The sequence below is a fragment of the Camelus ferus genome, chromosome 34 (genome assembly GCF_009834535.1).
Source record: "Camelus ferus isolate YT-003-E chromosome 34, BCGSAC_Cfer_1.0, whole genome shotgun sequence".
Classification (NCBI taxonomy): Eukaryota; Metazoa; Chordata; class Mammalia; order Artiodactyla; family Camelidae; genus Camelus; species Camelus ferus.
The window spans coordinates 16,051,580-16,067,909 of NC_045729.1; positions in this window are offsets into that span (position 1 = coordinate 16,051,580).

Sequence of the window (16,330 nt, forward strand, 5' to 3'; positions counted from 1 at the left end):
TGTCATAGACTAATAGGAGTGTGACTTATTTGAAAGAGAGCAGATGGGACACCCGTAAGGGGACAGGGTGAGTCAAATGGGAACATAAAAGGGAAACATAAGGGAGTGCCTGGGAAAAGGACAAGGAAATCCTGGAGAAAGAAAAGTTGTGAAGCCGCAGAGGTTGCTAAAAAGGGATGTGTGAATTTCACTGATAGAAATCAAGGAAGAGTCATACAGATGCGCACACACCACACACACCACACACACACACACCACACACACCCGCACACGTTTTTAGATTACAATCCCAGGAAATGTTTAGGTAACAGAGAGACTAAGCCTGCGCTTAGGGTGCCATCAAATTCTTGCATTCAAATGCAATTGAAGGGAACTCTTCCATATTTTAAGTAAAAACAAACCACTGAAAGAGGAATTGTTGGGAAATAACCCAGAATTTGGTTGAACTTCCTTACTTGTGCTTGAAAGTCTAATATATTTTTACTTTGAATTATGTACATGGAAGAGCACCAAACTGTCTTTAGATCTTGGGACAACCTGAAGGTCCTGTCTGGCCCTATGTCCCCACACAGCCCTTGCTACCATCCCTTTTCTATCACCCATGTCTAAAGACCTGTAACTTTTAAGTCACGTCAACTAAATAGTATTCCATGATATAGTCTTAAAAGCAAAAACTGACATCCTTTAATCCCAAGCCATAGCCGTTCGAATCACAGAGCCTCCCTGAACACATAACAACCCTCATTTTAATCGCAGTAATTCAGAGTTGCACGTTTTTGCCTCCTTTCCCTCTTTAGGAAGAGGTCATAGCCCTCACATTGACTACATTTCCTCAATCCTTCCACGTTTACTTCCTCTTCACGCTTACTTTCTCCTTCCCTTGCTAACCCTAGAGACAGTAGCCAGGGAAGGAGGACTGGGGAAGGAAGAGGAGCATGGCAAGAGGTAAAAAATTCAACCACAGATTCTTCTGAATAATAAACTCAGCATTTCCTCCCATGCTTAGTTTTGCTGATTCCAGACCGGCTTACCCAACAGTGGTGCTGACACACATTTTCTTCTCTCTTCCCTTGCTCTGTTCCTTGTTCTGCTTTCCCGTATCTTTCTTGATTAGTCACTTACGTTTCTTCTTTCTGAAATAACTTTGGACATTGTGTGTGAATGTACTTGTTCTAAAACATTCTGCTGTCCTCTCATGTGACAGAAAGACAGTTGATGAGCTGATGGAGTAGAATTAGGGGGACATAACATTTTCTTTCAACAATCCATTATTTTGTATCCATTGTCACCTGTGGCAGAAAGTCAGTGTGAGGCCAAGGTCATTTTTATTCCTTTAGCGTGTAAGTTACCTCTTTTCTCCCTCAGAATTGAAGGCCACCCTACGCATCTGTCTGCTTTTTGACGTATTCAGTTTATAGGATACTTAGAAAACTACAATGCATTCCCACCATCCACAGGGATGCGGCCACATCCCAATTCATTTTCTACTGCTGGTCAGTTGTTATAAGCATCAAAGTACTAAGAAAGATGGTTCCTGATGCAACTAACTTCATTTCAGCTGAAGTTCAGATCTGAACAGTGGATCTTGGCAAATGTTCATGCAAGTAAAACCCTTCGGCCATTATCCACATTTTATTAAATCCTCTCTCTATTCCTAGTTCATTTCACCTCCCATCATCAGACAAATAACAGAAACATTATTAGGAGAAAAGGGGGCTGATTGTGTCATCCTAATATAAATCAAGGTGTTTGATCTTGGACACATTGTTTAAGACTCTTATTTTATTCTGATAGGCTCTTGGTAACTTGTGAACCTGGAAATGTACTTACAAGCTCTGGATAGATCTGGGCAGTCCTAACATCCTGAGACCAAGGAGGTGTGGTGTTTATGCATGTGCTTTCTAGGTCTCTCAGACACCATCAGGTGTCATTGTTAATTAAATGCAAAAATATAATATATGGAGTAGAAACCATATTATATTGAGTTCAGTTGGGTGAAAGGAACATAAACTGCTTTCTCACATAGAACTCTTAAAGGGTAAAAGCTGGAGTTGCAAGTCTATCCTAAAGAACATTGGGAAACTCAAATTGCAAATGCTGAGGATGTCAACTTCTAACATGAAATCTCAGCTACCAGGAATAGATCAGAGTCCAGATTTAGACTCCACATCTTAAATTACAGGAAATGTGGAGAAGGAGCAAGAAAAGCTTGAGAACAAGGAGAAAGGTCAGTGTGGGATTATCGATGACATTTGTTCAATAGCTGTTGTGTATGTGGAGGGCAGTTGTGTTTGACTAACTCAAGAGCAAATGGAAGGCTAAGCAAATGATAATTCCCAGGGGGACCATAAACATGTAGGGACATCCATAATGTTACTCAGTAGAGAAGAACAATTTATACTCAATATGGGAGTAATCTAGGCCAGTGGTAAACCATAAAATTGTGATATTAGGTAGGTTGGCCATAGCAATTGTTGGAATATCCAGTCTCTCGCTGGTGATGAAACAGTACAAAGACAATCTCTTGCTTCTGTCTCATAAATATCCATGGAAGGCAAGAGCCCCAGTCTTGAAGCACTCATATTTTTGAAGAGGAAATCGAGACAGTAGGAGAAGCATAAGTAGATCTTATGGAACAAATGACTGAAATTGGTACATGATAGAGACTATCAGACGGCACAGACAAAGCAGAAGTCCAATTACTAGAATTGGGGGGGGGGGAATCGGGGTATGCTGGAATCAAAGCCAACTATTAGTCAATAAGCAGCCTGCAAGAAACCATGTATACGCAACAAGTTTGTGTCACGTTATGCCAACGTTCACACTTTATTCATTGTAAATGATGAGTTTGCAAATGTGTAGCTTCAATCAATACTCAATGTGCTAGAATATTTGGGAAAATAATCTGAGAAAAAGGACAATACTGAGTTAATTAAGGTGAAGAGCATAAAGGAGTCAGAAGACATTGCACTCTGGGGTTTTGAGGGAAAAACCAGATATAAGGGCCAAAGAACTTTCCAGAGAAGGTGAAAAATAATAGTTGAAGAATTTAAAACCAAAGGAGTCCTGGCACTTTATCATGAAGGCTAATTAGGTCTACATGGTCATTCTCCATAAACTGCAATAGTTAGACAATAAATGTGAACTCAGTCTAATTCACTAGTAATATTATCTTATATATGCTTGCAAATAAATTCTGACAAAGGTTATATCTTCTTAGTAAAGGTACATATTTCTTATTCACCTAACATAATATATATTTTACAACTATCCAAAAATTTATGAATGTTATTAATTCTTTCTGTGGAGAAAGTTATTTGGAAACCAAGATCTCAGCACTAAATGAGTTTACTGCTTCTGGGGTGTCATCGCTTTTAGGCTCTCAAATCAGTAGAAAATACTTACACACAAGCAAACACACATTCACACACATATGTTCTCATACACACATCTATGTCTCAATGTCTCTATCTATCAAAAACTATGAATACAAACTGATACCTTCAAATCCAACCCAATATTCCACGGTTCACTTTAATTGCTCTCTTTCCATATTTGTAACTCTCTTCTCCCATAGTGAGAAATCTACCTTCCAGAATAGTATTCAATCCCAGAATACACAGACACTTTAACCAAAGGATCAATGTTAACCTTATCAACAGTGGAACAAATTGACATCCTTTGTCCCTGGTATAATACGTGGAGAAGAATTTTTTAAATGCCTAACTCTAATTCTTCTAGATTTGTTATTATTAAAAATTTTATTGGTGCACAGTCAATCATAATAAAATGATCATAATCACAATGAAATGTTGGTAAATAATTATTAAACACAAAAAGTACAATTTTATCAAAAAAGCCAATTAAATGGATTGAACTTTTTAAAAAGATAGCATGACTCATAATTGAATGTTAATTATTATAAAATCAGAAAAAACTGTTACAAAATAACTGCCATGCACTAGTCAAAAATAATACATTCAAAGACAAAAAAAGACGGAGGAGCTATTTCAGATTAAAGGAGGCTAAAATGACATGGCAAATAATTAAAATGATATTGGATAGTAGACCAGGTGACAGCTGGAGGGAGAGAAGGGAATATTTACACATTCTCAAAGTATCTTTTTACAAATTACTTAAGTACAAAAGGAAAAGTGTTACAGAGGAGAGACCTGGTAGACATCACTTCACCAAGGGATCAAAGCAACCCATGTTCTAGGATTTTCTCTCACTACAGAAGGTATTACTGAGGAAATCAGCAAAGGACGATTAAGGTTTGCAGATTCAATGAGTATCGTACCCATTTTAACCTCCCGATTTTGTAAATCTCTCCTGGTTTTCACAATCTTGCTGTGATTGTGAAAGAGAATTTTTTTTTTTTTCTAAAAAAAAACACACAAAAAGTGGGAAACACTTCTCTGTTCTACGGAGCTATTTAGGAGAAAATGAACATCGTGTTTTCAACTCAACTTTCAGATGATTGAGAAAATAAAATGTGTGAGAACATATAGACCTACTTAAAAACGTGTAAATGTACATTCATTCTCCATTTTTTTGTTTTGGACATAGGGCCAAGGCTATTCCTTTTTGATTGGTTTCACTGACTAGAGTTCTGCCCCTTTATTCTTTTTTTTTTTTTTTAACATTTTTTATTGATTTATAATCATTTTACAATGTTGTGTCAAATTCCAGTGTAGAGCACAATTTTTCAGTTATACATGAACATATATATATTTATTGTCACATTTTTTTTCTCTGTGAGCTCCCATAAGATTTTGTATTTATTTCCTTGTGCTATACAGTATAATCTTGTTTATCTATTCTACAATTTTGAAATCCCAGTCTATCTCTTCCCACTCCCCGCCCCCTTGGCAACCACAAGTTTCTATTCTATGTCTGTGAGTCTATTTCTGTTTTGTATTTATGCTTTGTTTGTTTTTGGTTTTGTTTTTTTGTTTTTTTAGATTCCATGTATGAGCGAACTCATATGATATTTTTCTTTCTCTTTCTGGCTTACTTCACTTAGAATGACATTCTCCAGGAGCATCCATGTTGCTGCAAATGCCCCTTTATTCCTGAATAATCTTATATCTATAAAGCATTGTCTAAGATAACCAGCTTTAGATTCTTTCAAATAGAGTCAGAGCTTAAACACATTTTTCAAGTAATCTGTATGTGGGGTCTCTATAGATTTTTAGGCTTTTTTTTTGTTTTGTTAATCTGTTTCAATTCTTATTCACATTTAATCCAATAATAATCTTTTATTCATTTATTTCTCCAAGATGCTCCATCCTAATAGAAATAATTCTTTATTTAATTCACATTTTATCCATTAGTGAAATGTTTATTAACTATGTAGAGTACAATTCCTATAAGGGAGCAGGGCTTAAAATATCTCAACTAGTGACGATGTCTCTAGATGAATACTTTTGAAAGAAGGTCCCGAGGGATAGTACTAACGATGCGAATAAACCAATGATGTTCCAAAAAGTGGAGTAAGGTGTAGTGTTGCATGGCTCTCCCCAGTCACCCCCTAACCGAGTGTTCATGCCGATGAACAGCATCAGTTGTTCAGTAAATGACCAGACCATTATGAACGATACTAATTAGAATATATGGCACTCATCGATTAAGAAAAAGTTAAATTGAATCTTATTAGTCTGCTCAGAAAATGTACCAAGTAGTTTTGTAGGTGCTTGGCATGTATCAGAGGACAAATTCCGTCCCCATCACGGGGCACATATTCAGAAGCAGCAAGTGGGGACGAGGAGACACTGACACCCAGGAAAAAGCAGGCCAAACAAATAAGTAAGTAAGTTATACCGTATGGCGGAAGGCGAAAGTTACATAGGCAAAAAGAGAAGTGAATGTAAAAGTAGGAATATAAGGATAGGAAATTAATTTAAAAATTATTATGGAGAGTCGCTGAGAAGCTGACTGGATTGAGTCAGCTCAGTTGGAAGAGGAGGAGGGAATTAGTGTTCAAGACAAAGGAAACAGCTGGTACGATGGTCCCAAGGCAGGACTATGCTCGGCGTGCTTGAGGAAGAGCAGGATGGCCAGAACGGGTGAAGATTAATGAGTAGGGAAAGAGTCAAAGTAGACGCAGAGAGGGAAGGAGAGCGGCGGTGGTGGGAGCTGGTTAGTTCCCTTTAGACCATTTTAAGTAGTTCAGCTTTTACTCTGAGTGAGATGGAGAGCCTCTGGAGACTTTTGAATGAATTAATGACACAATCTGAGTTCAAACTTAAAAGATTTACACTAGTTATCTTGCTAAGAACAGATACTTTGGAGGGGTAAAGAAAGTTAGGGGGCTAAGGCAGGATTCTAGGCATTAGATGGTTATGAATCTGATTACTTGCATTGCAAGTGAGGCAAATAGGATTTTCTAAAGAATTGGATATAAGATGTGGGAGAAATAGAGGAATCAATGATGACTCCAAGAGTTTTGGTCAGAAGAACTGAAAGTTGGTGGTGTTGCCATCAAATGCCTTTAATGTGACGGTGAAAACCTAGAAACAGTATTGGTAACCCATGGATTTTCCCTATTTACCACATGAATGCCTAATACTTTGGTTAGGAGAAATTCCACTTAAAGATTTTAATGTCTACTTCAGATTGCCTTCTTTATTTTCTTTTTGGAGTTGGCTGTGCATAAAGAATTAGAGCTGTGTTTGAATCTGAATTAGAATCAGTCCCCAGAAATACTCCATTCAGTCCCTCTTGGCACATTTCTTAAGTGGCTGTTAATACTGGTTCTCTAACAATTTCTTCCCTAGCATCTAAGTCAGGTTCCTGATTTGATGGTCCACATAACGGATGTCATTTATCTTGATCATAAAAACTGTCACCAAATAATTACAATAAATTATTTTTGATAATAAAAAGTCTTTTTAACCTACTCATCACATTTTTACTTCTTATCAACTGACCTTTGGTGTTACCATTTAGGCACTTGTTTCTCTGTGTATTTGTAAATTGAGTTGACTGACAGGCCATGACCTATACGAATGATTCTTCTCTTTTCTATTCATACTGTGAAGATATTCATGCACGAATAATTACAGTCATATCGAAGATCCCTTGAACTTTCTTCCCCTCTGACCCAGTTGCTCAGCAGAAAACCTAGAAGTCATCCACGCCACATCACCCATTAACCAACTCTACTGTCTTCTTTATTCTAATATCTGTTAGCTACAGTCTCCTCTCAGTGTGCACCGCCCCTGCTTTAACTCACCCTTAATATTTCTTTCTTGAATAACTTGTACAGTAAATACAGCAAAAATTGCTGATTTAAAAGCTGTCTACAGTTACTTCCACGTTCTAGGAATTGCAGAAGTCATCTTTAGGAGCTCATTTATTTAGAAAAATCCATTAATTAAGTGGTAGAGTGCATGCTTAGCATTCCCAGGGTCCCAGGTTCAATTCCCAGTGCCTCCTCTAAACAGAAATAAATAAACCTACTTACCCCCCTACTCCAAAAAAATTAAGTCTTCAAAAAAATTTTTTAAAATTATCTTCTGATTATAAAAGCTAAAGACAGCTAAAACTAGGAGGGAAATCTCTGCAAATAAAGCAAAATAATTACCTTCATTGGGTGTCAAGATTATTATTTGGCTAAATGATGATGGATTATTATTATTTTTATTTTTCTTCCACTTAGAAGCCCTGGGACCCAGTAAAGAAGTAATGTTAGAGAGAGTTCTTTGGTTTGAATAGAAACAAGTTCCAGAAACATGTCAGAACGTCAGAGGAACCCTGGTGACAGGGCAAGGTTCATGGATACAGGGGCAAGCACTATCTGATATTCAATTTTAAGTTTTCAGAGAGCTTCAGAAATTTTAAGTACAGGGACTGAATTCTTTGCAGACCACCAGGTAAATGCTCAAATTATAGATGTTTGAGTATTAAGAGGAAAGTTGACTTTAGAGGTATGGAGATTTTGTGCCTACCTGGGGTACACAGCCTGCTTTCCATATTGATCTTCGTGCTCTCTCTGAGTTATCATTCTGTCTTCTGTATATAAGTTTTGCCCTGACTAAACTCCTTCACATGCCTCAAAGCTTTTGCACAAATTATGTCTATGATGGAAATAGTTCCTCCTTAATCTGAATGACTACTATTGATGTAGTTTCAGATTTCGCCCAGGGCAGAGCTTTCTGGACCCCCTTTATGTCCAGCTGCAAGACGCTTATCCATGCTCTCAAAGTATCCGTGTACACTGTCATCAAAACCTATGTCACGCTTTGCTATAGTTGTTGATTTTCTTGTTTGTGATGCTTGTTTATCTATGAGTTCACACCGTCTATCCCAGATACTAGCATCTACTGGGTGTTAAATAATTATTCCCTAAATAATCAAATAAATACATTATAGTAGTCAGGGAACCACATGATATAATTAAAAATACTCCTTTACTTTTATGATAAAAATAAAATAAATAGCATAGATCAGTTATAAAATAAATGCAATTCAATTTTTGTTCGATCACCTCAGAATTTTAAATATATTTAATAGATGTATGTGTACAAATACAAATATTTGCAGATATTTGTAAAATGTAATCATGTTGTGTTATAATATTCTGTATCCTGCTCTCTCACTTATAAAATAGCATAGATTTTCCCAGTCAGTCCATAGAAAGTGACATTATTATTTTTAACAGCTACATCCTATTCCATTGAATGGATTCTCTAAATTTTGTGGACAATTGTCTCCTTTTGTTAGACACATGCTTGTTTCAAAATTATCATCAGTCTAAATAACTCTGCATATTTATATTTACATACTTGTCCACTTGTTTCCTTAGGATCTGTGCCTATGAGTGAATTCTTAAATATCTTGGGCTTACGGATTTAAGAGTAAACACGGGGGGAAGTGTGTGCTGTGTACATTCTGTACCCTTCTTCTGGATATAAAAGGCTGAGGTTTTCAGTAAGTAACTGGGTATGATGTTCCTGGTTTTTGCAAGCAGCTGCTTTCAAAAAGGGAAGAACATTACACTCCTCCTAAAAGAATCAATTTGTGAAGACATTCATCTCTATGCTGACAAAATATAAAGCAATTTTACGAGGATGATCACAAAGGCCACACACCACTTTTGGGATTCAATAGGAAGAATAAGTTCTAGTCCTGCCTTATAGCCTATGTTTCTGTTTTTAATACTCGAGGGAACACTTGCTCTGTCCTATGTTCCAAGTCTCTCTTACTTGGTCAGCCTGCCGTTCCCCATCCCCCACCCCATCAATCATTCTTATTCTTTTGCTCTTTATTGGATCTAATTTTTAAATGACCTACTTTTATATTCTGCTTTTCTATTCTTTTAACTTTAAATCATATATGCCTGGATTTAAAAGGGATTAAAAATTGAATTTATTATTGTGTGCATCACAGTGTTGGCCATGAAATGATCCAGCTGAGACAGCCAACACATCTAGAGCAAACTAAACTTACTCTTTCCATTTTTCTTTCATTTTATTACTTATTTACTCAGATAATTATTTAAAATAGGGTTATCTTACATTGTTGGGCTGGAATTTGTTTTGAACTTCCAAGTAGGGCACCAAGAGCAGAGTTAATAGATTCTCTCTCTCTTTTTTTTTTAATGGTTTCTTATGACTTTTTCTTTGTCTTTGTCCAAGCCCCAAATTAGATACTAAGTTCTTTGAGGGCAGGGACCATACTTATTTTATTTCCTGCACGTATGACAGATTCTGGCATACACTGAGTTGCATTCACTAAATTACATAACGAACAGACTAACAGATCCATCAAATGAAAATTTTCTCCATGATATATTCAGACATGGTCTTAAAACAAGACTCAAATGAGAGATTGTATAAAAAAATCTTTAAAAAATTATTTTGAAACTACAGTATATTCTTTTTTTTAACATTTTTTATTGATTTATAATCATTTTGCAATGTTGTGTCAAATTCCAGTGTTCAGCACAATTTTTCAGTTATTCATGGACATATACACACTCATTGTCACATTTTTTTCTCTGTGAGTTATCATAACATTTTGTGTATATTTCCCTGTGCTATACAGTGTAGTCTATTCTACAATTTTGAAATCCCAGTCTATCCCTTCCCACCCTCCACCCCCCTGGTAACCACAAGTCTGTATTCTCTGTCTTTGAGTCTATTTCTGTCCTGTATTTACGCTTTGTTTTTGTTTGTTTGTTTGTTTTTGTTTTTGTTTTTTAGATTCCACAAATGAGCGATCTCATATGGTATTTTTCTTTCTCTTTCTGGCTTACTTCACTTAGAATGACATTCTCCAGGAGCATCCATGTTGCTGCAAATGGCATTATGTTGTCGGTTTTTATGGCTGAGTAGTATTCCATTGTATAAATATACCACATCTTCTTTATCCAGTCACCTGTCGATGGACATTTAGGCTGTGAAACTACAGTATATTCTTTTATTTACTTATTCAGTAAACAGTATTTTCATTCAGTGCCTAGTATTATGTGCCAGGCTCAAAACCATTACTTGCATTGGAGTGGTTTTTAGCTTTGTTCTGTGAATTGTTTTATAAAATTAAATTTTGGCTTTGATCATTTTATTTGGGGGTTCATATTCTACCTGTCTATTGATATTTTTCTATCGTTTGCAATTTTCCTTATGAACTTTAAGAACACAGTTTTACCTCGTATTTCATTCCCAAATATTGTCTTTTTTAGAACTATGCTTTTCTTTATCTTCCCTGGGAGTTCCTCATGCTGTTACGTATTTACTTGGTAAAGAAATTACTGCTAGATTATTAACAGATACTAACAAGCTCATATGTTATTACTCTGTGATATAATACTTGCATTTTCACCTAAGAATCATCTCATTAAGTTTTTTCACCATAATAGTTCATAATTCAAGTACGGTTTTTCCTTAGGTCAAGTTCCTTTCCATACGTACATATTTTTTTACTCTTATGTAGGACAAGGTAAAATTTGATACATATTTCAACTAGTCATTTAATCAGATGGTTACATTTCATAGGTATTTTCTCACCCAAAGCTGAAATTTTCAACATCTGAAAGTAATTCTAGTAAAAAGTGTTGAAATTTATTTTTACATAGTCATAAAGTAATTTGTAGGAAACGCTTTATAAAAAGTGACTAGAAGGTAAAAATTCATGTTTGATTTGACCACTTTTGAAAAGGAGTGAAATAAGAAAAAAAGCAAATAAAAATCTGTGGAACTGTTTTTCTAAAGGAAAAATAAAAGTAAAGGGCAAAAGATTCTAAAATACGTGTTTCTCACATGCTGAGAACTAAGATCGAGGGTGATAAGGAGCTAGCTGTAAACCTCAGATCTGCATGTAGATTTAAAAGGAGGGTTTGTTGTTGTTGGTTTGTTTTTTGTTTGTTGTTTTTGTTTTCTTTCAGGATGCAAGTAACTTGAATGATCTTTCCAGTACTATAGCAGAATAGCAATACTCTCCTTCCTCCTCTTATCAGCTCAGCCTAGAAGGTCCAGAATTCAAACTCAAGTCCATGGTGACTCCATTTACTTCTTAGAAAAGGGCACTGGTTAAATCCATATCTCCTTTCTTGTTTCCAGATGGTCCCCTTGGAGCTATGGCAACAGACGACTGAAATCACCACAAGCAGGTAGGGGCTCTACATTGCTGTTTTTTCTCCGCTTGTCTGATGTCAACTTAAGTTAGAAGTTATCTCTCCTGTCTTTAATTTCTAAGACAACACAAGTTGAACGTTTTGACAGTTTTTCAAGATACATATTATTCCTTTTTCTAAAGCCACTAAACCTTAACCCTCCTTTCCATCAAACTGTTACTGCCTCTGTTCCTGGAAATTGCAGTGGCTGATTAACAGTAAGAGAACATGTGTCCTAGAACATTTCTTTAGAACATTTTTACAGGGGCTGGAAGAAGTCATTTACACAATGGTCTGGTTACAAAAAAAAAAAAAAAAAAAAACAAACCAAAGTGGAATGGCAAGAATGGGAAGTAGCCCTTTCTTGGTGGGATTGCAGTGTAACTGCTTTTGAAATTAGTAAGAACGATGAATTGTTACACAATGATAGGGAAGTACTGAGTGGGTGACCCAGAGACACCTTGTATTTGGATTTTGTTCTGCTCTCATTTATCTCCCCTGGTTGTGATTAGTGTTGGAAAAAAAAAAGTCACAACTGAGAAGACAGAAACCATTTTAAATGATCTCAGTCCTCACCTGGGGCCTCAGTTCTGTCATTTGACTCATGCTACCACAATCCGTGTTATGTCACTTTTTCATATTTCACACACACACACACACATGCAAATCATTTCACTGAAACTCTTCTCACTAAATTCATTATTAACCTCTATATCACAAATGAAAAAACCTCTTTCCAGCCCTCATTTTATTTGACATTCTAACATTATTCGACATAAGGACTATTCTCTTGTTCTGTTTCTAATATTTTATTCTCTTGAGTATAGTGTTTTACTCGCCAGGATTTTCTCATATATATCTGAGCATTTCTCCTGTCTTTCTTTTTGAAAACTTTCCCCACTCTACTGAACCATTCCATACTGGAGTTTCTTGGAAAGCTTCTCATTAACCAAGCTCTCATGGTAAGTGATCTCTTTAATTCCTGTGTCTTCAATAGCCCTCTACATACTCCCAAACTTACATCTCACAAAGAACTCTTAAAAGGTAAAAGCTGGAAATTGGGAGTCTATCCTAAAGAACACTGGGAAACTCAAATAACAAATGCTGAGGATGTCAACTTCTAACATGAAATCTCAGCTACCAGGAATAGATCAGAGTCCAGATTTAGACTCCACATCTTAAATTACAGGAAATGTGGAGAAGGAGCAAGAAAAGCTTGAGAACAAGGAGAAAGGTCAGTGTGGGATTATCGATGACATTTGTTCAATAGCTGTTGTGTATGTGGAGGGCAGTTGTGTTTGACTAACTCAAGAGCAAATGGAAGGCTAAGCAAATGATAATTCCCAGGGGGACCATAAACATGTAGGGACATCCATAATGTTACTCAGGTAGAGAAAAACAATTTATACTCAATAGTGGGAATAATCTAGGCCCGTGGTAAACCATAAAATTGTGATATTAGGTAGGTTGGCCATAGCAATTGTTGGAATATCCAGTCTCTCGCTGGTGATGAAACAGTACAAAGACAATCTCTTGCTTCTATCTCATAAATATCAGTTGGAAGGCAAGACCCCCAGTCTTGAAGCACTCATAGGTTTGGCAAGGAAATCAAGAAAGAGAAGCACAAGTAGATCTTACGGAACAAATGACTGAAATTGGTACATGACAGAGACTAATCATACGGCACAGACAAAGCAGAAGTCCAATTACTAGAATTGGGGGGGAAATCGGGATATGCTGGAATCAAAGCCAACTATTAGTCAATAAGCAGCCTGCAAGAAACCATGTATATGCAACAAGTTATGCCAACATCCACATTTTGTATGTTCAGTGTAAATGATGAGTTTGCAAATGTGTAGCTTCAATTTATACTCAACGTGCTAGAATATTTGGGAAAATAATCTGAGAAAAAGGACAATATTGGGTTAATTAAGGTGAAAAGCATAAAGGAGTCAGAATACACTGCACTCTGGGGTTTTGAGGAAAAAAACAGATATAAGGGCCAAAGAGCTATCCAGAGAAGATGAAAAATAATAGTTGAAGAGTTTGAGACCAAAGGAGTCCTGGCACTCTATTATAAAAGCTAATTAGGTCCAAATGGTCATTCTCCATAAACTGCAACATAAGACTAGACAGTTAATGAACCATTTATTCAGTGATTGGCAGAACCTAAAAAAAAGAAAAAGTTGAACTTGAGCTTGCTCAGCATTACAAAGAGACTGTAGGGTAGGCAAATTAGGAACACAGGTATTCTCAATAGTTGGGTGGTGGAAGGCTGAGTAAGGCATTAGTTTGTTCCATGATTTATATAAAAATACTATAAATTTGAGATTCATATGTAGAGATTTTAAAAATAAGAATAAAGAAATTAATTTCATTATAAATACACTAGATGATTCTAACAAAGCTAATGACTTCATTTACAGAAGGAATACAATGAGAATATGGATAAAAATGACTTTGTTAACAAACTCAACATCTGTTCCAAAATCCAGAATGAGTTCCAAAATCTAATGCCACCTCCTTCTCTGTTCCTCTTCCTTCTTCCATTTGCCAGGCACAGACAGGCCCATATAAAAATATCACAGATTCCTACCAAATTATCTTCTAACTTCCAGGTCTGCTCAAATTTTTTCACATTTTCAGTTTTCTCCACACCTGGCTTGCATTGGAGGATTTGCTCTGCACCATGTATTGCTGTAAACTTGAAAGATGGGGCTAATGCTAAAGGTCTTCCTTTCCTTTATTCTCCATCAATATTTGCTAAGATTTTCTAAACAGCTTTATTGAAGTATAATTGATATACACTAAGCTGCACATACGTAAAGTGTTTAATTTTTTAGTTTTGATATATGTGTTTACCTGTGAAACCATCAACACAGTCAAGACAGTGAACATATCAATTGCCCTCCAAAAGTTTCATCATTTTTATCCCCTGCTGTAATCCTTCCTTTCTACCCTTCCTAATCTATCCCTAAGCGAGCACTCTTTCCAGTCATAATAGATTAGTTTGTATTTTCCAGAATTTTCTATAAATAGCACCGTAAAGTATAAGATTCATTCTTCTTGTAACATGTGTCAACTGTCCATTCCTTTGAAATGTTGGGAAATAGTCCCACTGCTTCTTCACCCATTTGCCAGTTGAGGGACGTTTGGTTTGTTTCTAGTTTTTGCCCATTACAAATATAACTGGCATAAACATTCATGCACAAGTCACTAAATGGACCTACGTTACCATTTTTCTTATGTAAAACCTTAGAAGTTTGTCTAATGTTTAAAAAAATTGCCAAGTTGTTTTTGCAAGGAGTCACATCATTTATATTCCCATAAGGCTGCATGAGAGTGTTAGAGCCTTAACATTCCCAGTTCTTTGACCATTGAATTATTGAAAGTAAGCTGTTTTAGTTTCCAAATATTTGAGGTTTTCTAGAGATACTGTTATTGATTTCTAAATTCACTCCATTGTGATCAGAGAAGGTATTTTATACGATTTGAATTACTTTAATTTGTTGAGAATTTTTATATGTTCAAAAATATTACGCATCTTAGGAAATGCTCTGTGTGCACTTGAAGAGAACGCATGTTCTGTTGCCATAGGATGAAGTGTTCTGTAAATGTTGATCAGGTTAAGTTGATTGATGGTGTTGTTCAATTCTACTACATTCTTACTGATTTTCTGCCTATTTTACCAATTATCAAGAGAGAGATTGAAGTCTTCTATTATAACTGGATTTGCTATTTTTCCCTGCAGTTTTATAAATTTCTGCTTCATGGTTTTTGAAGCTCTGATGTTAATTTCACACACATTTGGGACTGATAAATGTACCATTTATCATTATGAATCGATTCTTTATTTCTAGATCTTTTTTTAGCTCTGAAATCTACTTTTGATGATTTTAACATAGCTATCCTGGGTTTGCTTTAATTGGTGCTAGCGTGGCATGTCTTTTTCTAACCTTTTGCTTTTATCCTGTATTTTTTGTATTTAGATTATTTAGGCATCATTTAGTTGAATTTCGCTTTTTAATCCATTTTGCCAATTTCTGTCTCTTAACTGGGTGTGCTCAGATGATTTACATTTACTGTGATCGAAAGTGCAGTTGGGTCGGTTAACTTGCGTTTTGTTTTTTATTTGTCCCATCTACTTTTCATTCATGTTCCCTCTCTTTTATGGCTTCTTTTGGATTAATTGAATATTTTATGATTCCACTTTACGTGTTTTATTGGCTTATTAGCTATAACTCTCTGTTTTGTTATCTTAGTGACTGCTTTAGGTTTATTGTGTACAATTTTAGCTCATCATAGTCTACCTTCAAATAATATTTTACCACTTTACATATAGTACATAAAATTTATAATAATACTCTTCCATTTGTCTTCTCATCTTTTGTGTTATTATTTTCATTTTCCTTTTACATGTTATAAACGTCACACTGCATAGCTATTATTCTTGTTTAAACAATTATTTTAAAAATACTTAAATAATGATAAAAATCACGTATTTACCTATGTAGTTACCATTTCTGGTGCTCTGCATTCCTTATGTTGAGCCATATTTTTTTATCTGGTACCATTTTTCTTCTGCCTGAGACTTCCATTAACATTTCTTACAGTGTGGGTCTCCTGGTGATACATTATTTCAGCTTTTAAAAGTGAACAATGTCTTTATTTCTTTTCATTTCAATTTTTTGGTTTCTTATACCTTAAATCCCT